General features: G+C 42.8%; 2 long non-coding RNA genes across 2 annotated transcripts in view; both read right to left on the bottom strand.

Moving 5' to 3' along the window:
- The window catches only part of LOC149090485 (uncharacterized), a 31,519-nt gene extending 10,223 nt beyond the window's left edge, over positions 1-21,296 (bottom strand). Inside the window, exon 1 of the long non-coding RNA XR_016197590.1 lies at positions 20,621-21,296. This is a non-coding gene — a long non-coding RNA (uncharacterized LOC149090485). The remainder of the gene's footprint in view (positions 1-20,620) is intronic.
- Positions 2,454-3,810, bottom strand: LOC149090486 (uncharacterized). The gene is made up of 2 exons (XR_016197589.1): positions 3,643-3,810; positions 2,454-2,697 (listed from the first exon to the last, which is right to left on the bottom strand). It is a non-coding gene; the product is annotated as an uncharacterized LOC149090486 (long non-coding RNA).
- Positions 21,297-22,686: the final 1,390 nt, after the last annotated feature.

Raw genomic sequence — 22,686 nt, 5'->3', positions numbered from 1 at the left:
GTCCGATTTGTTTAGAAAGACAGATCAATTTTTCTAAAATGTACAGCTCTGTAAGGGCTCAGTTTTTAAAACTGAAAAAGATTTCTAAGCAATTATCCACTGATATGGCTGCTGCTGAAGAAACATTAACCCAGTATAATTTCGAGAGTCCCCCACCTCATTTGGAGTCTTTATCGTCTATACCAATTCGCTTGCCCCTCCCTCACCTTGCGCTTCAGTTTTGTCATCCGCTCCTAACTCACTTGATCCTATATCACCTGTTCCTGAAGCTATTGGTTCTTCTGTTGAGCTGCTATTGAAACTCAGGTTTCTGTTCGAAAATTGGAATCTTCTGCAATTGTTGTTCAAGCCATAAGTGTCAATAATTCAGCCACTCCCGGCATTTCCTTATCAGTCGTCTCTCCTCGACAGCAAGTTTTCTTATCGAGGCTTTCATCTGATACGACCTGTGAGGCGGTATCTGCTTTTATTGCAAGCAAGTCTTCGGCTAAGGTTTTTATATCGAAGTTTAGCTTCACAGTTCCGCGTGAAATTTCCTCCTTCAAGATAAATGTGCCGATAGAATATTTTAAAACTTTATGTGATCCAAACTTCTGGCTACCTCATGTAGTTGTTCATGAATTTAGAACTACAAATCTAACAAATCCGACTCCTATTTCTGTAAATCTACCTTCGGTGCAATCGTCATTAAACATAGTACGAAAAAACTAAATACTTTCCAATCTTCTTCGCAGCTGTCTCTGATTTATCAAAATGTACGTGGCTTAAATTCTAAACTGAAAAGTCTATTCTTACACAGTTTTAGTGTACAATGTGATATTATTGCATTCACTGAAACGTGGCTAAGTAATAATATTCATAATAGTGAAATCCTTTCGTTCAATGCGTAGAGGGGGTGGGGTGTTAATTGCGGTTAAATCCAGTATCCTCTCCGATGTGTTTACCTTTTCGTCCCTTCATGAAGCGGAGATTTTAGGGGTTAAATTAACTCTCCCATCGCGCTCATTGTTTATCACATGTTCTTATATCCCTCCCTCTTCTGATTTACAAATTTATGCTCAACATATTAATTGTATTAAAGAAGTTTATGCGCATGTGAATGATAGAGACTTGCTTCTTGTGTTGGGGGATTTTAATATTCCAACACTTTTTTTTGATGAATCGTTTAACCTGTCTTTGTTTCAGATTAACTCTATTTCTAATCATCTAAATCGCACACTTGATCTTGTGTTTATTAATCATGATTCGCTCTTTAATGTCGTGAGATCGACTCCTTTCTGCACACCTGAGGATATACATCACCCCACTTTAAAGGTATTATTAGCTGTTGATAATCATCTCAATTATACTCCTTTGCCTTCTAAGCCAAGTCGTTGTTATCGTAAATGCGATTTTGTTTTGCTTAATGAATTAATTAATTCAACAGACTGGTCTATTTTATATGATTCGAATGATATTAATTTTGCAGCATCTTTTTATTACTCTACCTTAAACTCTATCCTGGATGTTTGTGTCCCTCTCTGCCGTATTTCGCCAGTTTCAAATAAGCCACCTTGGTTTACGAAGACTCTTTTGAACTTGAGAAACATTAAAACTAAATATTTTAAAAATTATAAAAAGTCTGGTTCAAGTGTTGACTGGTCCAAATATTCCATTTCCAAGTCAAACTTCAATCTTTTAAATTCTAGCTGTTATGAGAATTATCTTATACATTGAAAACGTCAGTTTGCTCGAGATCCCAAACAATTTTATTCATTTGTAAACTTGAAGCGTAAATCTTCTGGTTGCCGTTCTCATTTGTCCTTGGTGGTGAAAAAACTTGCAATGACCAGGATTCCTCTGATATATATGCTGATTTTTTTCAATCAACTTCTTCTTCTAATCTCTACAACTCATATTCATATCCACTTTATGAATATGGGTCTATAAATACTCCTAAAGTTACTGCAGCCTCTCTGGCTGCGGCCATTAGGACGTTGAAATCATCTTTCTCTCCCGGTGCCGATAATATTCCTAGTTGTGTGATTAAAAAGTGCAGGGTGTTTCTCTTCAGTCACAATTACTAAAATTGTTTAACTTGTCCTTGGATACTGCTGTGTTCCCTTCGATTTGGAAAGAATCTTTCATCATTCCACTATGGGTAAAAATTTTGGATTTTTTTGGCATCAATTGTAATTGAAGAGCTAGGAACTTGAAATTTTAGGAATATATTATTAATATTAAAAATTTCTTTTTCGGATTTTTTTTTTACAACTGGGCGTAGCATTCAAATTTTCCGCCCCTTTTACATATTATATTAAATAAAAAATCATTACACGTGGGCTCAAATTATTTTTAATAACTTTTTTGTACACTTTCAGCAACTTTAAATTATATTTTTATTATATTTCATTCAACTGCAAGCAAATATTAATATTTGAAGAAACTTAGGGATATATAAAATATATGCGATATAATTTTAAACTGAATGGTCTTCATATTCTTCATCTAATTCAAAATTTAATTCTAAATTTTTATCATCTATGTTTTGGTCTTCACTTTCATCCTCATTTTCGTCTTCATTTTCTTCTTCAACTAAGGTTGGCTCCATTAAGCCTTCAAATGTTTGCTGGTAATTGAAAATTGGGATCTTCCAAAAGTTCAATAACCTATTTTGGGAATTTTTTTTTCTTGTTTTTCTTTTTGCGTTCTTTTAAACTGAGTGAAGAGAGAAGTGGATCAGATGAGTCTAAAGCCCTATTAAGTATATCAGTTAAGTTCTCTAATCGGCTACATTTCCTGGCGTGAGATTTCCTATCATTTCTATACAGCTTGTTCCGGGATTCAGACGCGTTTTCTCCTAATATGCCAACAGGAATTATGCAAGTGCCCATAATTTGGTATCCATGCACCAAAATTTTGTGAACATCATTGATATTTCCACTTCCATTAGGCCTGGGTTTATCCACACGAAGACCCATTTCATCCCACAGCCTCCGCTTAATTTCTTGTTTACGCAATGATACCTTTTGTTTGTCGACATCCTTAACACGCCATTTTTTAATTTGGATTCTGTACGATATTTTCAATACAAACTCAAGGAATCGAATCCAAGCATGAAGAGGGCTAACTCCATATTGCAAATTCGTAGAAGAAGTTCTAAAAATTTCCGAAGTACCGAAGTACTTTCCAAAGTACCTTCACAATCAATTATCACCCGGTTGCACTTTGGCAGATGCTTCTTTATATATTCTACAAATTGCTTTACTCTTTTATCAATTAAATTATTAATATTTTCGCTAATGTTATTGTTAATTTTTTCAATAATAAAGTTTTTTACCGCGCCTTCTTGGCGGTTGTTGTTGGTCCATACCTCCACAAGCTCTGCACGACAAAGCTCGTTTTTAACTGCAAAAACTAATTTTTTTCCAAAAGGAACAAAAAGGAGCAAACGAGGTTAATAGATTCCGAACCTGGACATAATACACAACAACTGTTATATCAAGCCTCTGTGAAGTGGTGTGCTGCACAAAAGTAATACTCCACGGAACACAAGTACATTTGTTAATTTTTAGCTAAAAATACACATAGACAACACACTGGACAACTGGACAATAACACAATTACAATCAAAAAGTAATAGCAATAACTTATTGTACATACCATTAGGTACGTTTTCCATTATACACTTTCTTTGTTTATGTTTACACAAAAGCTTTAATTTAATTGCAAGTTGAACAAAATTCCCCGCGCTTTTTATATATCAAATGCAACTATGCAACAGCTGACTTTGAGTATGTGTAAAATTTTAATGGTAGTCCCTAAATTTAGAAAAAAATACTTTTCAATCTAGTTGAAGTATATATATTCAATAAATAAAAGAAAATTTTAAATTGTAAACAAAAATTTTTTTTGAATAAATGCCAAAAAAATCGAGTGCATTCCCTTATATAAAATATACTGACATTTTATTGTAGTCTCTAGCTCCTATATCTTCTGAAATCGATGCGTGCAAACATACGGACAGACAGACGGACAGGGCTAAATCGACTCAGCTCGTCGCCCTGATCAAGATTATATATACTTTGTGTGTGGGTCTGCCACGCCTCCTTCTGCCTGTTACATACATTTCAACAAAACCATTATACCCTGATTTCCCATTTTTTAATTCACCCCCTCTCCATCACTTTTGTAAAAGGCGTATTTCAAGTATTAGAGACTTCTGCTTTGGAATGTACATACATCTGAACATTACAATTAAGTTCTGAAACTTTCATTAAGATCGTACGTCTAGAAATTAAATTATTCAACAAGTAAATTCGTATTATATTGCCCCCACTGCAGCGCAACCCAAGCGCAGTCGCTGCTTACTGCGCAGTTAGCAGAGCGCGTTCTAATACGTGCGTGTGTATGTATGTGTGCCTAAAAATTGTGCAGAGTGATTGGAATATCAGACTGGAGGGTTCAGGGTATCTCCTAGTCGAGCAGTCCCGACTAGAGTCTTCTTACTTGATTTCATTATCTTTGTTTTTACTTTTTTGTTTAAAGAATTATTTATTATTTTATCGTATTAGATATAGGTAGTGAATAAATCTACATTTAATATTTTTTTCTAAGTTTTCTTACTAACACTTCTTTTTATAGCATCATTAGTTTCACTGACGATATTTGGCTAAGAGAAGTGGGCATATCTGGTCGGACTGGCAAATAAAATACTCCCATCGGGTCAGTGTTACTATTGATATTATATCATGTACTTTGTTTAGGCTTTTTTTTAAATTTAATTTGACTCCCGCTTTTGTCAATAGCTTTAAGAAAATAAATAAATAAATAAAACAAGTAAGAAGGCTCTAGTCGAGACTGCTCGACTAGGAGATACCCTGAACCCTCTATTCTGCACTTCTATGTACACACACATACACATGCATCCACACGCATACATAAGCCCGCGCTCAGCTAACTGCGCAGTAAGCAGCGACTGCGCTTGGGCTGCGCTGCAGTGTGGGCAATAGTAAGAGAATTTAGTTGATGAATAACTTTTTTTGTAGACATGCAATCTTAATGAAATTTGTTGGACGTAATCATATGGTCAAAATGTGTGTGCATTCCAAAGGACAAGTCTCTTGTACTTGAAATACGTTTTTTGCGAATTGGTGGCGAAGGGGGGTGGTATCCAAAATCTGTTGATTACAAAATGTTTGTATTCATCATATGTATGTACGCAATATATCTGAAGTCTACACGTCTATTAGTATTCCAATAAGGCCTAAAAAACAAAATCAATTTTTCGATTATTCTCGATAAAAAAGTTATCGGATGAGTTATCGAAAAAATAAAACTCGTACTGCGTATGGTATACACGAGTATGCACACAAAATTTCAGCTCTCTAGCTTTTATATCTTCTGAGATCTCGGCGTTCATACGGACAGACGGACGGACGGACGAACGGACGGACGGACGGATGGACGGACGGACAGACGGACAGGGCTATATCGACTCAGCTCATCGTACTGATCAAGAATATATATACTTTGTGGGGTCTGCGATGATTCCTTCTGCCTGTTACATACTTTTACACAAAAACATTATACCCTGATTTCCCATTTTCAATGGGTTCAGGGTATAAAAAGCCTAAATAAAGTACATGATATAATATCAATAGTAACACTGACCCGATGGGAGTATTTTATTTGCCAGTCCGACCAGATATGCCCACTTCTCTTATCCAAATATGGTCAGTGAAACTAATGAAGCTATAACAAGTAAGAAAGCTCTAGTCGAGACTGCTCGACTACGAGATCCTCTGAACCCTGCAAGGAACTGATATTTCAATAATAATTAGCAAACACACACGCACACACACGCATCCAAACAAAAAAAACACGCACACACACACGCATAGAAACCAACACACGCACATATACAGGCTATTGCGCTTGGGTTGCGCTGCAGTGTTGGCAATATAATGAGAACTTATTTGTTGAATAATTTAATTTCTAGACGTACGATCGTAATGAAACTTTCAGAACGTAATCATAATGTTTAAATGTATGTGTATAGCGAAGCAGAAGTCTCTAATACTTGAAATACGCCTTTTACAAAAGTGATGGAGAGGGGGTGAATTGAAAATGGGAAATCAGGGTATAATGTTTTTGTTGAAATGTATGTAACAGGCAGAAGGAGGCGTGGCAGACCACACAAAGTATATAATATTCTTGATCAGGGCGACGAGCTGAGTCGATTTAGCCCTGTCCGTCTGTCTGTCCGTCCGTCCGTCCGTCTGTCCGTATGTTTGAACGCGTCGATTTCAGAAGATATAAGGGCTAGAGACTTTAACTTTTTTTTTTTTAAATGTCCGTATATATCAAGCGCATATCGAGTTTTTCACTAAAAAACGATAACTCATTCCGATATTTTTTTATCGATAAAAATCCTTATCGAAGATCACTTTAATAGCTATATCTCCTACATCTTTCAAGCTAGAGTCTCCAAATTTTAAATGTATATTAAGATGAATTTTATGCAATTTCGGTTTTTGGTAAAATTTACCCCTCACCCCTAAATCCACCCCCTCACCCTCATCTTTGTAAAAGTCGTATATCAAATACTAGAGAATTGTGCTTCGCTATACACATACATTTAAACATTATGATTACGTTCTGAAAATTTCATTACGATCGTACGTCTAGAAATTAAATTATTCAACAAATAAGTTCTCATTATATTGCCAACACTGCAGCGCAACCAAAGCGCAAACGGCTGTATATGCGTGTGCGTGGGTATGTGTACGTGTGTGCGTGTATTTGTTATGCGTATGTGTGTGCTAACTATTATTGAAATATCAGTTGCTTGTAGGGTTCAGGGGATCTCGTAGTCGAGCAGTCTCGACTAAAACTTGCTTACTTGTTAGTATTAAGCCTAATTCTAGAGCAGCGCTTTTGGTGAACGGTTTCATTAGTTCTTGGATTAATTGACTGATATAATTTAATGTTGCTGTCCTTGCACATTGCAATTGAATAGCATTGATGGATATTTATGTCTTTGTTGACTCTGTTTATTTTATTTTGTTTGTTACGTAATAGTATTTTTTGTCACTATTGTTAATGAAACGGGTCTTATTTAATATTGCTATCACTGCTTTATATTCTTAGCACATCACTGGTAGCTTGTGATTAAATGATGTTGATACTGGCAAGCAGATCATGTCACGGTCGCCATGTAGAAAAGGTCTTCGATCTTTGCGGTTTGAGTAGCTTTTATTGAATGAATCAAATTTATTTTTTTTTTTTTCAATATGTGCTTTTTTGAACATTCAATAAATTGGATAGTACACATTCAGGGCGCTACTTAATTAGTTATATGGTGGGGGTGTAGGGAGGGTTGAATTAATTAAATAGCATGATCCATTCTAAAAGGCAGGTCAAGTGGATGTAGTCTCCTCAAGCGACGAAAATGTTGACATCCAGCCTTGTTGTGTATTTTTCTGAGGTTTGACGTATGGCTTGGTGGATTGTCTGGATGTTGAGGTCGCGGTGCAGGTACCTGTTCCTCATGTAGAATGGAGCCTTGGTGATTATTCTTAGTGGTCTGTTCTGGAATCTTTGGATTGTTCGCACGTTGGAATTGCTGGCCGTTCCCCAAATTTGTAGACAATATGTCCATACTGGTTTCAGCATAACCTTGTAAATTAGAATTTTGTTTTCAATGGAAAGCTTAGACTTATTCCCTATAAGCCAGTATAGTCGTGCAAGCCTGTGGTGGTACAGCTGGTGGCGTTTATTTTTGATATGCTGGCGCCATGTAAGCCTTCTATCCAGTGTAAGACCCAAATATTAGAGAGACTTGTGGACATGCACCTCTTCTCATAGTGAATGTTGTGTGTGCCGATTTGCTGGTGTTGATTGTTATACACCACCTTTTCAGCCAAGGGCTCAGTAAGTCCAGTTGAGATTGCAAGATCCTGGATGCACAGATGACTCCGATGTGGCCAAAAAAGCGGTATCGTGAGCATAGGTCGCGATCATCAGTGAAGGACTTTTTACCACTGGAATATCGGCAGTGTATAATGTGTATAGCACCGGTCCAAGCATGCTGCCCTGAGGTACTCCTGCGCAAACCTGTAAGTGGGAAGCAGCGAGTTCCAGTTTTGGAAGCGATAACTTACGAGTAAACATTTGCTCGCACTGCAGTTGCTCAGGTGTGAACTTGTCGGTTGGTTTGCTCAAATCTTCGATATGCCATAGTCGTCTGTTGCTGTGTTCCTTCATAGCGTCCAGACACAATTCATCCGAGTAACGTTTTCTGAAGCATGGGAAGTTTGGGGCCCAACGTGACTTGATTGTGGCCGAAGGGCCAAACTTGATGTAAGTGTGTGACTCACCAACGCTACAGATTCGCATATGCCGTTTGATCTTTGGCAAGCGTAGTGCTTGTGTGAACTGTTCTGAGATGAAGGTCACCTGTGAGCAAGAATCCAATAGAGCACGACCGATCCTGTAGTTTCCATGACCTCGACGATGGCCGTTGCTAGAATGACATGGTTTGTTCGATTGGTGTGTGTATGTGTCACAGCATCGTTTGAATTCGAGTCGCTGGGCAACATAACTGTCGATCTCATCACAACTGCCTCCCGAAGCTGTGATGAAGTCTCGAGCAACATCGACATCTTGTGGCCTTTGCTGCTTCATAGCGCTCTGCAACCGACATCTCCTGAAGTCAACTGCAACGTAAAACTCGATGCTCTGAGCTAAGACAAAGAGGACATGAGTGAGTTGAACAATTAAAAGACGAACCATGTCGCGTGGTTGTCTGGCTCCGTGGTTTGCTAGCAGTCGCAGTTCGAGCTGGCTCGATTCGGACTTACCATGATTCCAAATACTGGCAATGCCTCTTTACTACCTGTACACACAAATCCCACGTAGGCAACTTGGAATAATCCAATGATTCGTTCCATTTGCGCTTGGTCTCCATGTCCATCTTATCCATAACAATGGCTATTAACATTGCCGGTGCGATTTGTGCCTCGTTGCTTAAAGATTTTAACGAGTTGTACAATGCCGTAGAGTTGTCAATCAAATTTCGAATTGTAGCGTTGATTCAAGCGATCAAGTGCCTTTCGGTAGTTTTCAGGTGTGATCTGAAATGCCTTTACCGTTTCTAATGCTGCTCCCTTTAAGCAGCTGATCAGTTGATTGAACTTCTCAATATCGTAGGGTCAGCGAAGTGACGAAGATTGCGAGCAGAAGCTGCTGTTGCTGCGAAAGATTGACGAAACGAAGAAGACTCGGTGATGCGACGGCGGGGGTCACAGAGCGACAGCGAAGTCAACCAAAGCGAATGACCGGTGCGAACAGCAAGGCAAGCAAATGTATGCACAACTAAAAACTTGTATGCTAAAACATTCCCTCTTATGTGCAGATGTATGTATGCAGAATATGTCTGTACATAAGCCAAATTATATAGCGCATCGTAGGTGCAACGTTTATTCGTAGAGTTCTTGATATACACTAAAGTACAAACGTATGAGCAAGCACAGCTTGCTTAGAGCTAAGCGAATTAATGCAACTAATGAGAGTTTACAATGCAAGAGAAGCAAGTACTTAGGGTGAACCCAAATATAAAAATATAGGTATAAAAATACAAGCTAAACAATAAAGATGAGTGAATTTGGCCCAACAGTTACTTTATTTTTTCCAGTCGGGGTCAAGGTCTCAGTCTGCCCAGGGCCATAACTTACAAGAAATTTATAAGTTAATACGGGACATATCGAGTTAGAGAAATGGGAGAGGTGGGAAGAGTTTTATAGGTTAGGCGACCACGCGGCTTGAGCTCGCCGACCACGCCCACTCCCACGCGGGAGGGCGGCAGCAATCGAGTGATGCGATCAAGCGCACTCTAGACTTCGGGGGTCGGGGCTGCGAAGGCGCGCTATGGGAAGTTAGTGGTGCCACTACGAACGGTAGATCGCGGGTCGAGGAACGCCCAGCCTTGCCGCCGGCGCTCACTCCCAGACCACGCGATTTTCACTGCCGGAGATTTACCCTTCCGGCGAACGGGGCGTAACCACGTTCAAACTACCTTAGTAGTGTTACAGTTAATTGCAGTTAGTGCTAAATATCGACATGTTAGTTAAACTGACTACCAATACTCTTGACACGTACTTTTGACACGTGCTTACTTTATTGCGCTAAACTTAACTCCAACGCTAATTTGCTTGTTTGCGTCTGCTCATCCCGAGAGCTCAAAATTAACTAAAACTGGCGCGCAGCTTTCGATCCCTTTCTGCCGCCTTTGCAGCTTTCACCACGCGACCAGCAATGCAGTTCACCACGACGCGCTTTCGAGCAGCAGGGTCGCATTGCTGATCGTGCGCGCGCTCAATTATTTAAATATTTGCTTATATCCTAAAACTAAATGCTACAACACTTATGACTACTTATTAACTACTTATTGCTATTTTACAAGCTAATGCTTATCCTACTTATTACCTAACTTACTCTCTACCAAAATATAACAATGCGCAATTTGGAATATAAGCTCTTACTAGAAACAAAAATTATAATTTCAATTCCAAACTTAATTTCAAACATATTACTTCATTTCAAACATATTGCTTCATTTTAAACACATTACTTCATCTCAAACATACTGATTAATTTAAATATTCAAATAAATAAGGTGGGCAAATAGGCCACCTTACACTTTCGCTTTTCCCTGGCCAGTAGGAATGCGGAGGCCCGGACTGTGGTCGGGAACTGGTCGTCCTCGTCGACGCCGCCCGACGACGCATGCGCTCGGTCGCATGACCGTCGTCCGTCGGGCGCTCTGCGCTGGACGCGCGCGATAGGCGTCGGTTCTCGACCGTGCCCGGCGTGTATCGCAGCGTTGGAGGATGAGGAGGACCGTATGCACGCGACGGGGTGGCGCCCGCTCCTCTTGGCGGCGGTAGTATTCCCGACCGAGCCTCGGGTCCCTTTGCCGACTTCGCGCCTCTTCCCGAGAGAACGGCTCCGTGCAGTCGCTGCTCGCGTCCTCGACTCGGATCGGATCGACTCGGATCGCCCTCGTCATCCCTGCTGATATCTCGATGACCTCCTCCAACTTCGTATGTCCCTGTAAGTTCAGAACTTTTAGTCTTCTGTTTTTATCGGTCTTAATGACCGAAATGGCCCTCTAACTACTGCGTTAGTGTTAGCGTTAATAGGGGGTCTCTACGGGGAAGTTAGTGGTTCGTAAGACGTATAGGCCTATCAGAGCACTTCGTCGCCAACCGGGGACAACGGGGTTTGCTCTTCGTCCCCCGTTTCCACGGTTTCGATTTCCGGGATCATATCAATTCCCTCGTCTCCTTGATGAAATGGTTTCAGTTGTGCAATGTTGGCCACCCTTCTCTTGCGTTCGCCCTCCTTCGTCAGGCGGGCCGTCGAATTTGGGCGCCAATTTCGCCGCGAATCCTTCCTCCGCGTTCGACAGCAACAACATTGTGTTTCCACGCTTGGAATGAGGTAATGGTCCCACGAAATCGGCGCACAAGACCGCCATTGGCTCCGCTACCTGCCTGCTGAGCATATGCCCGGCCGTCTTTTGTTGCGCGCATTTGAATTTCTGGCACGTTTCGCAACGCCTCACGTATTTGGCGGCGTCTCGAAACATGCCCGGCCAGTAATACCTCTGCGCAAGTCGCGCTGCCGTCTTCCTCACTCCTTAATGTCCAGCCGTGGCAGCATAGTGGCACTCCCTCATCACTCTGGCACTCTCCCGTCACCTCTATTTGGGTATGCCGGCGGGTTTTTACGCCGCGCTCATGAGTGAGTGAGCTATATGGCTCATTTTGGCTCACTAGCTCATTTTGGTTGACTAGCGCATTTTTGCTCACTCGCTCATTTTGCGTTCTTCTCAATCGAAAAGTTTTTTGTTTTTTTTTTTCCGCGAATCGTGTATTTCATCAAACTTTCAATGTCGGTAATTAGAAAGCATAGCGAAATTTGGACTCATTAGCAACAGGCTAAATGCAAGATTAGCAAAAGTGTCTTAAGCTGCAAGTCACAAGCATCCAGCAGCTCTTGAGACCGGTTCGCAGTTGCGAACGGCATCGATGGTGGCCCGAGCTCCCAACGGGCAACCCAACTTATTGCTGCGTTCTCCTCGTCTCCGCTCAAACAATGAATGGCAAAAAAAGCGATTTGGGCAGCCTTGTCTCTCGTCCTGACACGCTGCTGTTGACTGCCAACGTCAACATCTTGAATGCCCGACTGGTGAATTAGGTGCCATTGCCAGTAATGAGCACCTTTGGCGTGCCGAACCGCGCCAAGATCCGCTCTCGAAATGCCTTTTTGAAAACCAAAAGCATGCTTTGATCTCGGCAGTGGGCCAACAAAATCGGCACAATCTGTTGCCCATGGCTCCTCGGGCATCTGCGTCAGCATTTGCCCAGCAGCTTGCAGCTGAGTGGGCCTATATCGCTGACACACTTCGTAGCGCTGTACGTATGTCCTCACATCCCGGTACATACCTAGCCAGTAATACCGCGCTGCCACCCGAGCGATTGTTTTTCGGCTCCCAAGGTGGTCAGCGGTGGCTGCGTCGTGATTCTACTTCAGTACTTGTTTGCGCCGGTCCGTCGGCACGCACAACTTTCATGCAGCCACATCCTCGTGGCCGGCTTGATGCAGGCTGTACCGATATAAGTTTCCAGACTCTTCCATATAGTCTGGAAACTTATGTGGCGCCTTCTTTATGTCCTGTCGAAGTTTGGTGAGCCAGCGGCATACTGTCCCTGCTGGCATCTCCTTGCTCTTGACCTAACGTCACGCCTCCTCTCCCAAAGGCTGCCGTGAGAGCGCATCTGCTACCACATTCTGCTTGCCCTTCCTATACCGAATCTCGAAGTCGTATAGCTGCAGCTCCAGTGCCCATCTGACAATCCTTCCCGTTGGGCTCTCGATCGAATTGAGCTACTTCAGAGCCATATGGTCAGTGACCATAATTGCTTGCGTCCGTCTGCAAGCAAAACGGCTTCGAGAAATCAGGGCACGCCAGCACCGGTGACTCCTTTAATTTTGCCTTTACCGACTCGAACGCTCTTTGCAGCTCCACTCCCACTTCGTGCCCTTTTTGAGCAGTGCATTTAGCGGATGCACTGTGGCTGCAAAATCTGGCACGAAGCGGCGGTAGCATGAAGCCACGCCCACGTATTGGCGTAACTCTTTTACGTTTGTGGGTGGCCTCAGTTCGGCGATAGCGGCCACTTTCTCTGGATCCGTGCAAATGCCATCCTCCGTGACGTTGTGACCCAGATACTTTAGCTCCTTCTTGATAAAAATCGCATTTTTCGATGTTGATCTTCAAGTTGGCTGCCCGCAGTCGCCGGAACACCTCTCGCAGGTTGTTCAATGCTTCTGCCGCGTTCGGCCGATGACGATGATGTCGTCCAGGTGGGCAAAGGCATGGGGTATAATATCTGGGCCGATAACTTGGTGCAGCGCTCGCTGAAATGTTGCCGGCGCAGAATGGAGTCAAAACGGCATCACTTTCCTAGCACCGTGAATGCCGTCAGTGGTCTGCTGGCCTTCTCCATAGGTATCTGCCAATACCCTTCCTGCATGTCCCGCGGTGCCCCTCCTGGCCACACACTCGGCATGCCCCGGCTGGATTCGGGATATGTGCCTTGTCCTTGGCGCCTGTCCTTGGCGCGGCGATACTCCACACCGCCTCCAGCGTCGTCCATGGCCATGAGTCGTGACCGGCCACGCCGTGCCTTCTGCCGCAATCTCTCGCGGTCCCTCTCCAGCTCCTCGAACTCGTCTGCGAGGTGCATCAATTCCACCAGATTATGGAACTGATACGGGCGGGCGTAGGCACGCAGATCGGGCAGGCTGTTGTTGTAGATGAGCTTCATGTCGCGGTCTGCTCCATAGCGCAGAGGCCGCATGAGAGTCTGTATCTCAACCATGTAGACCTTGAAGCTCTCATCTACCATTTGCCTCCGGCGTTTGACGTCGTCCTCCAGCTTCTCCAGATAGCCTCTGGGCAAGAAGAACTCCTGGAAGCACAAACGTCGCCCTCGCTGCCAGTGCCTATTGTTGGCCACGTACCACTTTAATGCCATGCCCCTCAGCAGCTCTGGCATCGCCCGCGGGATCATGTCCAGATCCAGGCCATATGTGTCAGCCGACCACTCCACCTGCTCCAAGAACTCCAAAGGCTTTGTGGTGCTATCAAAGCGGAAGTTCCACTCACGCACTTGTTTGGCCACCTTTGGATATTCTTATGGTGTACTGCCGAGTCCTCGTGGCCTTATTTCAGGTTGCAGGGTGGATGTGGCTCTCATCTCACCCTGTCGCGCTGCTGCACTCGTGGAAGGCACACAGAGCCGTGCCACATGCGCCAGCTCTGTCTCCAAGTCGTCGTACGGGGGTCGTTGCCTCATCCCTCAGTGAGGCACGGCGTCCATGCAGTCGCCTCAGCTCGGCGATCCTCAGTGAGTAAGGAATGCTTCCTTCATTCCTCTCAACCCACTCGCCAAACTGCCTCCGCATAACGTCCAGTGTGCCTGACAAGCTCACTCCGAAGTCGTCAACATAACTCAGCACCTCCTCCTTCTTCAATTTATACACCCACGCTCGCACCACAGTCACAAATGCTAATTAAACTCTTATCGCTGGGCTCCACATTGGGCGCCAGTTGTAACGAACCTTCGGTTTATCCCGAGTCTAAGCTGGGCTAGTTTCAGCTGACTGTGGATTCGTGCCAACAAATTTATTTGTTGAAGCCCCTGCGATATTAATTAGTCACTTGTGAATTTAGGTTTTATAGCGTAAATATATATTCTCTTGAATTAGTTTGAAATGTACACGTTACTTAAAGTTATGCGGGCTCGCTGGTTGGTTTTAGCGAAGCCCATCTACTGAGCGCTGGTTTAACGCACTCCGGAGTCAAAGTTCGGCACCGGTGGCAGTTGCGAACGACATCGATGTGGCCAACTCCCAACAACCCATAATTTGGTCTGTAGCAACCAGGAGGGTAGCTGCTGACATGGAGCGCCTTCATCAGCAGCGGAGAGGACGAGGACGAGGCGAGGGATGTCGGGAGGCAGGTGGCCGCCGCACGGGTGCCAAAGCCACCGGGGACTGCAAAACCAACAGGTGACTTGTGCAGTAGCGCCCGGCGTGGGCAGAGGCAGCGGCGGCCCATCATGTCACGGGGCATGCAGTCGGACATGCTGCTGCTTGCTGTGAGAGTGTGGTTGCAGACGCCTGCCACGCAACTGGGTGTCGGAAAAGCTTGGCAACCGATCCTCGCGCACTGTCCAGCGACTTCGCTGTGAGCTGTGCGCGAAAGAGGATTGGGCAACAAGCGTACCTACACCAAAGATCCGACACCGGTGTCCACTTGCGAACGACGCACAGTGGAGCCTTTGCCGACAGAGCGTGGCAAAAATCAAAAAAGGTACTTTAAGCGATTTTTAAAAAGTTAATGTCATATGAAAATAAATCGATCTACTGGTTTGTATCCGAAAGATTTTTGAAAATCGGTCAATTTTAAGGGTAGTTATAGCCCTTCAAAATTTGGGAAAGTGGCAAAGTTGTGAAAAGCAGCGAGTTTTTGTGAAAAATATCCCACTTGTCAATAGAATTGTAGGAAAAATCTTTCACCAATTTTTGCAGTGTTGGCTGCGATTTAAAGAATGGATTATTACTAATAGAATAAACAAAAAATTAAGTTAATACGACTTTTCATTGCAAAGCTGGTTTAAATTTACTAAACCTCTAAATTTGACCTTTTTTGTTTACCTAAAGTAGTCTATATCTTTTGAGTTCCGTCGAGTTCCGAGCATCGATTTATACAAACGTGTTTCTGAATATGTCCTCTTTAATATAAATAAAACTTTTGCTGCCCCCATGTTCCACCCTGGGTTTTTATAGCAAAAAACTAACCCAAAGTCGGCATAAAAAAGGTCAAATCTGCATGCAGCTGCATGCCGTAGGTAGAAAATTAAAAAAAAAAAAAAAAAAAAAAAATTTTAAATTTTTTTTAATTTTTTTTTTATTTGTTTTGTTATATTTATTGCATATAATTTAAATAAAATCAATTTCAACAAAAAAATTTGTAGATTTTCATACAAAAACATACATTTTAGGACAAAAATCACATTTTTCAGGTTTGAGGTAAAACTGGTATAAAATACATCTCTATATACATTTTAAATTTGGACTCTAGCTTGAAAGATGTAGGAGATATAATTTTTTAAGTGATCTTCGATAAGGTTTTTTATCGATAAAAAAGTATCGGAATGAGTTATCGTTTTTTAGTGATAAACTCGATATGCGCGTGATATATACGGACATTTTAAAAAAAAGTTGAAGTCTCTAGCTCTTATATCTTCTGAGATCGACACGTTCATACATACGGACGGACGGACGGACGGACGAACGGACGGACAGACGGACAGACAGACGGACAGGGCCAAATCGAGGAAAGGTGGTGCAAATGACGTTGCTCGTCATGCCTACGACGTTGGACCATTTCATCCTGGGGATGGATTTCCTGTGCGCCATGGACACCACGTTGTGCAGTAGCAATGCGGCGCTCACCATGAGGGTGAAGGAGGAGCTGATTATAGAGGCGTCCCCGAGAAACGAGCGATGTGTGTCGATAGAGAGCGATCGGTCTGGAGGTCCGAACTCGCTCGCTCGACCGGAGACTTGTGGAGGGGAACTCAAAGAGTGCCCTCCGGTAGCGCGTATCCGGGGATCCGAGGAAAGGACCCGAGGAGCGTCCCTCCAAAGTCAAAACATTGGAATTAGAGATGGTAGACGAGTTTCGGAGCAACTCGGCCGCGGCAGCGGCAGAGCAAAAGGGCCACCCGCCAGAAGCGAACATGACAGAATCGGAGGTGCCGGGCGAATTTCGGAGTAGTCCAGCGGCGCGGGACGCACGAGCAGCAGAAGAGGAGGAAGAGGATGCAGTCTTCCCCGGACGACGCCGGTTGGCCGGCAGACCTGGAAGATGAGTTGAAGGAGTTCCTAGAAGCGGAATTGGCGCTTTTTGAGGGACTGACAGGAGTGTCCAATATAGCGGAGCATAGCATAAAGATGCGGGATGATAAGCTTCTCAAGAAAAGGTATTACCCCAAGAATTAGGCTATGAGCAGAGTAACGAACAGGTAAACGAGTTGATTCGAGTAGGGGCTATCGAGCCATCGCGGAGCCCGCACAGCGCGCCCATCGTCTTACTGAAAAAGAAGACCGGAGTTTGGCACATGTGCGTGGACTACCGACAGCTCAATGCAAATTCGATCCCAAACGCCTACCCCGTTCCGCGGATCAATCACATCCTGGAGAAGTTACGGCACGCGCACTACATATCTACCCTGGACCTGAAGAGCGGATACTGGCAGATCCCCATGGCGGCTGACAGCAGGGAATGCACAGCGTTCACGGTGCCAGGGAGGGGATTGTTCCAATGGCGAGTGATGCCATTCGGGTCTACATTCGGCGGGCGTTACGCTTCAGAGAGCGTTGGACACAGTCATGAGACCGGATATGAAGCCTCACGCTGTCGCATATCTGGACGACATCGTGGTGATCGGCGCCATGAAGGCGCAGCATGTAGCATTATGTGGAGGAGAATGGACAGCTATACCGTAATTGGGGTCATCGGACGGACGAAGAAGATTATAATCCCTGGAAGCTGTGTGTCCCCGCCCATCAGAGGAGCAGACTGCTGCAGGACTGCCATGACCTCCCACGGAGGTACACCAGGGCGTGAGGAAGACAGCAATGAGACTGGCGCAGAGATATTACTGGCCAGGGATGTTTCGGGATGCGGCCAGATACGTGAGGCGTTGCGAGGTAGGCCAGTAGTTCAAGACCGACAAGGCAGATGCTGACCAGGCAGGTAGCTGAGCCCATGGCGGTTTTGTGAACGGACTTCGTGGGTCCCTTACCTCGCTCGTGGCGTCGAAACACGGTGTTGCTGGTATTCCACGATGCCTTCGCCAAATGGGTGGAATTGGTGCCGCTGAGGAAGGCCACCACCGCGCTGCTGCAGGTGGCGTTCAGACAGCGCATCTTAAGCCGGTTCGGCGTGCCCAAGATGCTCGTCTGCGATAATGGCGCGCAATTTACAAGCAGAGGGGTTAAGTTGTTCATGGAACCCTTAGCGGTGAAGTTGCAGTTCACAGCCCCGTACTCCCCGCACGAAAATCCCACCGGGAGGCCGAACCGCACCGTGAAGTCTATGATTGCCCAATCCATCGATGGACACCAAAGCTCGTGGGACGAGCTATTGCCTGAAATATCGCTGGCCATAAACTCCAGTGTTGCGGACTCCACCGGATTCACGCCTGCGTTTCTGATGATGGGTAGAGAACCTCGCCTCCCGTCCGCACTCTACGACGAGGTCACGCCCGGCTCAGCAACGAGGGAGGTCGATCCGTCAACGACAGAGGAAAGAAGTCTTCGAAGTGGTCCGCAGCAATTTGCAGAAGGCGTCGGAGGACCAGCGCGCGTTGGTAGCATTAAGTTAATATAGAAGTTAGTTAAGTTAGAATAAGCATTAGCATTAAGTCATAGATATTAGCAATGGTAAAAGCTGGTAGAATTAAGTAGAATTAAGTTTGTTTACGCATAAGTTCATAAGTTCGAAACAAATTTTTTCAGTTTAAATGACGATTTAAAAGGGCCGCACAAAGCGCTACCCTGCGTGGAGAGTTCGCTGTGGAGAGTTGTGCTGCCGATGCCGAGAAGAGTGGAGGTGTTAAAAGTTAGTTTAAGTGGGATTAAGGAAATGACCGCCGAGAAGAGCGGAAGTGTTCAAAAGTTTAGTTTCAGGGAAATTTAATTAATAAGTGGCCGCCTTCCCCTATCCCCTGCCACATTAATAGAATCATTCAATGGTGTCTCTTTTTCAAATCAATTTTCTTGAGAGTACCCAGACTGAGTCTGCCCAGCTGTCAATTTCACTACTTTACACCATTGCTAACCGAACCAAATAAAATGTTAGCCCAACTCAACAAGATCCAACAGAAACTGCAGAGTATACAAAAAGCGTAAGCTATATTTAAAGACAACATGCTTGTCATAGACATCAGCATGCCTCTCTTCGAAGCAGTACCCATACCACTTGTAAATAAAGGAAGAAAGGTTATTCCGAGGACTAAAATGTTATTCCTTATCTTCAACACAGAGATAAACGCCTATCACTCAATGACTGAAATGGAAGTCGGTCCGTGCCGCCATGAAGACGAAACCACATACCTGTGTGAAGGAAGTTGAAATTAGTGAAATATCTCCCTTAAAACCGAACAACAAGCAGCCGTGCAAGATGATGGAATACAAGGAGGTCACGTTCGCCAAAGACTCAATGGAAAAAAACCGGTGGCTCTTCAAGGTGTTTGAGAAGAACTCAAAGAAGAAGTACGAGCACATGGTCCTTTTACCTTTAACCAAGGCATAATCGAGATATACGTTGGATGCTCAGCCAGGATAGGTAAAATTAACATTATAACTCCGCAGGACTTAAAATAATCTACTAGAACAACACATGGGATCCAACACCACTTCAACACTTTGTCGTAAATATTTTAATGGATCTACAACGGGTACAACAGAGTATAAAGGATTTGCCTTATCAAAAAGTACACATCGAGGATCTTCTGCTCCACGAAGCAAATGGACATATTTCTTTGGGACTAGTAATAATTATGGTTGTAGTGGTGGCGTCTTTAATAAGTGTCGTTAATACCAGGAGAGGCAAGTGACACGAACCAGTAGGAGAACTGAGTTATTAACAAAGTGCTGTTAATAACATAACGTGTGTTGCGGGAGGAGCAATTCTTGTTAATGAGATCTGGCATTAACATACTCCCCCCCTTGCAAGGATTGCAAATTAAGACGTCGCATTCGAAGCTGGAGATGTCTTGGTGTGCGGATCGAGGCCGTCCTGGAGATGCAGGAGCGTGTGGTGATTCTGGCCAACGTCCCTTGTTGTGGCAGAATTGCCCGGAGTGCTCGTGAGCCAAGCAGTTCGTGCAGTACTCATGTATAAGTACCGCACGCATCCGTTCTTCCTCTGAAAGACCCACTACAATGGGCATATGATTTTGTAGCGTACAATATACTACAGAGTATCATCTCTAAGTTAGGCATTTAAATGTAACATGTGCTTTTGAAAAGAACACAAATTTTTTATCCAAAAAGAAAGTCTTTCAAAACATTAGGCACGGAAGTTGTTAACTGAACAGAGAAATAAACGAAAAAGGAGAAATTTAATAAACATAGTTAGGATAAATTAAATTATTTAAAATAAGTCAATAATTTTTAGTTTAACCTGGACCCATTGAAAATGGGAAATCAGGGTATAATGGTTTGTGAAATTTATGTAACATAGACCTGGTAAACTCCACTAATTTTGTATGTATATCAGGGCGAAGAGCTGAGTGAATAGCCCTGTCCGTCTGTCTGTAAAGAAGCAAAGAATCATTGCAATATCAGTTGATTGTTGTTTAACTTCAACTAGTATTACATATTTTATTTGCGTTTGAAGTTGAAAAATTAATATAAACTAAAATAATATTGGTACTTAGATACCAGGCAGAAACAATTCTAATATTATTATTAATTAACGAAACTTTCTTACCTCGAATAAGGTAAAATGAATGGCTCAGCAAAATTTTAATGTTTAAAGTCTGCCACTTTTCAATAAAATCGAGAATCGAATTTTTAATATAGTTTTGATTCATAAGTATAAAGTATACATGCGATATGGCATCTACAAAGGAAATGTCGTCAGCTAAAGTACTATAATACTTAATAAACGATTCAAACACATCCGAAGTCAGATCTGTTGCTTTCACTCGTTTAATAAATGTGCTTTCTGTTGTTTCCCATAACGCTTGGTGACAATTCCAAAAGGATATGTATCTGTCTATTTCTTCACGTTGATGTTTTATTTCTGCTTCCACATTTAAAATCAGATCTATACACTCTGCGTCTTCACGGAAAACTTTAGAAAATGAAGCTGATTGCTGTTCTTTTGGCAGCTTTAATTTATTTCCTACTCTTGGAAACTGTTGCAAAATGCTTTGTATTCTGAATATAATTCCGTTAATTAAGTCTGCTACAGTATCCATTGTAGGGTTTAATTCAATACGTCGTTGCTTAATATCAGCCTCCATAACCAATACAGGAGAGGCAGCAATATCATTTTCTCGATGAAGGGCAGAGCATACCATGCTAAGAGAATTCCGAGCACTTGTTAATAACGCAGTAGCCAACATGTCATCTATAAGATTTACATAGTTGTACCATTCAATAGCCATCTATAAAAAGTAAGAAATGAAATTCAAAACATAAATATTTAGTTTTATAATTAGTATGATAATTAAATATCTTACTGATATATTAAAGTATACATGTTTTTATCAAATTTTTTGTAATAGGCAATTTGTAATAGAGACGAGAGAGACAAGAATAGAGAGAGAGACAAGCTAGCACACAATAAGTGCCAAAATAAATTCCAAAATTTTTCTTTTTATACCCTGAACCCATTTAAAATGGGAAATCAGGGAGATCTCAGAAGATATAAGAGATAGAGAGCTAAAATAAAATAAAACAAACATTTTGTAATTAACAGATTTTGGATACCACGCCCGTTCGCCCCCAATTTGCAAAAAACGTATTTCAAGTACTTGAGAATTGTGCTTTGGAATGTACACACATTTTGACCATATGATTACGCCCAGAAAGTTGTATGTTTACAAAAGAAGATATTCACCAAGTAAATTCTCATAGTATGCCCACACTGCAACGCAGCCCAAGCGCAGTCGCTGCTTACTGCGCAGTTAGCAGATCGCGGGCTTATGCATGCGTGTGGATGCATGTGTATGTGTGTGTACATAAAAGAAGTGCAGAGTGGAGGGTTCAGGGTATCTCCTAGTATACAAAACATAAAAATTTTAATTAATAATTCATTTAAAAAATCTGTTTTTTTATTTAATTTATGAAAGCTGTTAAAAAAAGACATTTTTTGTTGGTCACTGAAATAGACGTACTTAAACTAATTCATTTTTTTAAGGAAAGGAACTTCATTTTAAGTATTATTTTTAGTGCGTCCTATCTTAGAGTATTACTCTGCTGTATGGTCTCCACAGCATAAACTGCATCAGGATCGTATCGAATTGGTCCAAAAACAGTTTCTTCTCTTTGCCTTAAAGGATCTTCGATGGGACAGTAATTTACGATTATCGTCCTATCATAGTAGGCTCCAGCTTATTGATCTTCCATCGCTAACCAATCGCAGAACAATTTTGGGAATTGTTTTTCTGCATAAATTGATTAATGGTGATGTTATTCGTCCTCTTTGTTGGGTCATCTAAACTTTTCGATTCCGTCCCGAACAACTAGAAACTATCGTCCGCTTCATTTACCTGTGTGCACCAGGGATTATTCTTTGCACAGTGCGTTTCATGTTCTTAGTGTTAATTTTAATAAATATTATCACGTTTTTTCCTTAGACCTCTCTCTTCCTAAAATAAAAAGTTTGCTATTAGTTTTTATACTCATTCACGAAGTGAATTAGTATATTGGTTTTGTGCAATGTCCGTCTTGCTGTCCGTCCGTCTGTCCGTCTGTCCGTCCGTCCGTCTGTCCGTCTGTCCGAAAGAACGCAGTTCATTTCGCCGCTATTGAAGCTAGAGACTTGAA

Source organism: Drosophila navojoa, unplaced genomic scaffold (assembly GCF_054131105.1).
Source record: "Drosophila navojoa isolate 15081-1374.11 unplaced genomic scaffold, UAZ_NAV_1.0 NAV_Backbone_79, whole genome shotgun sequence".
NCBI lineage: Eukaryota > Metazoa > Arthropoda > Insecta > Diptera > Drosophilidae > Drosophila > Drosophila navojoa.
Note: the sequence above shows the minus strand (reverse complement) of the source record. Positions and strands in the feature narration are given on the sequence as shown.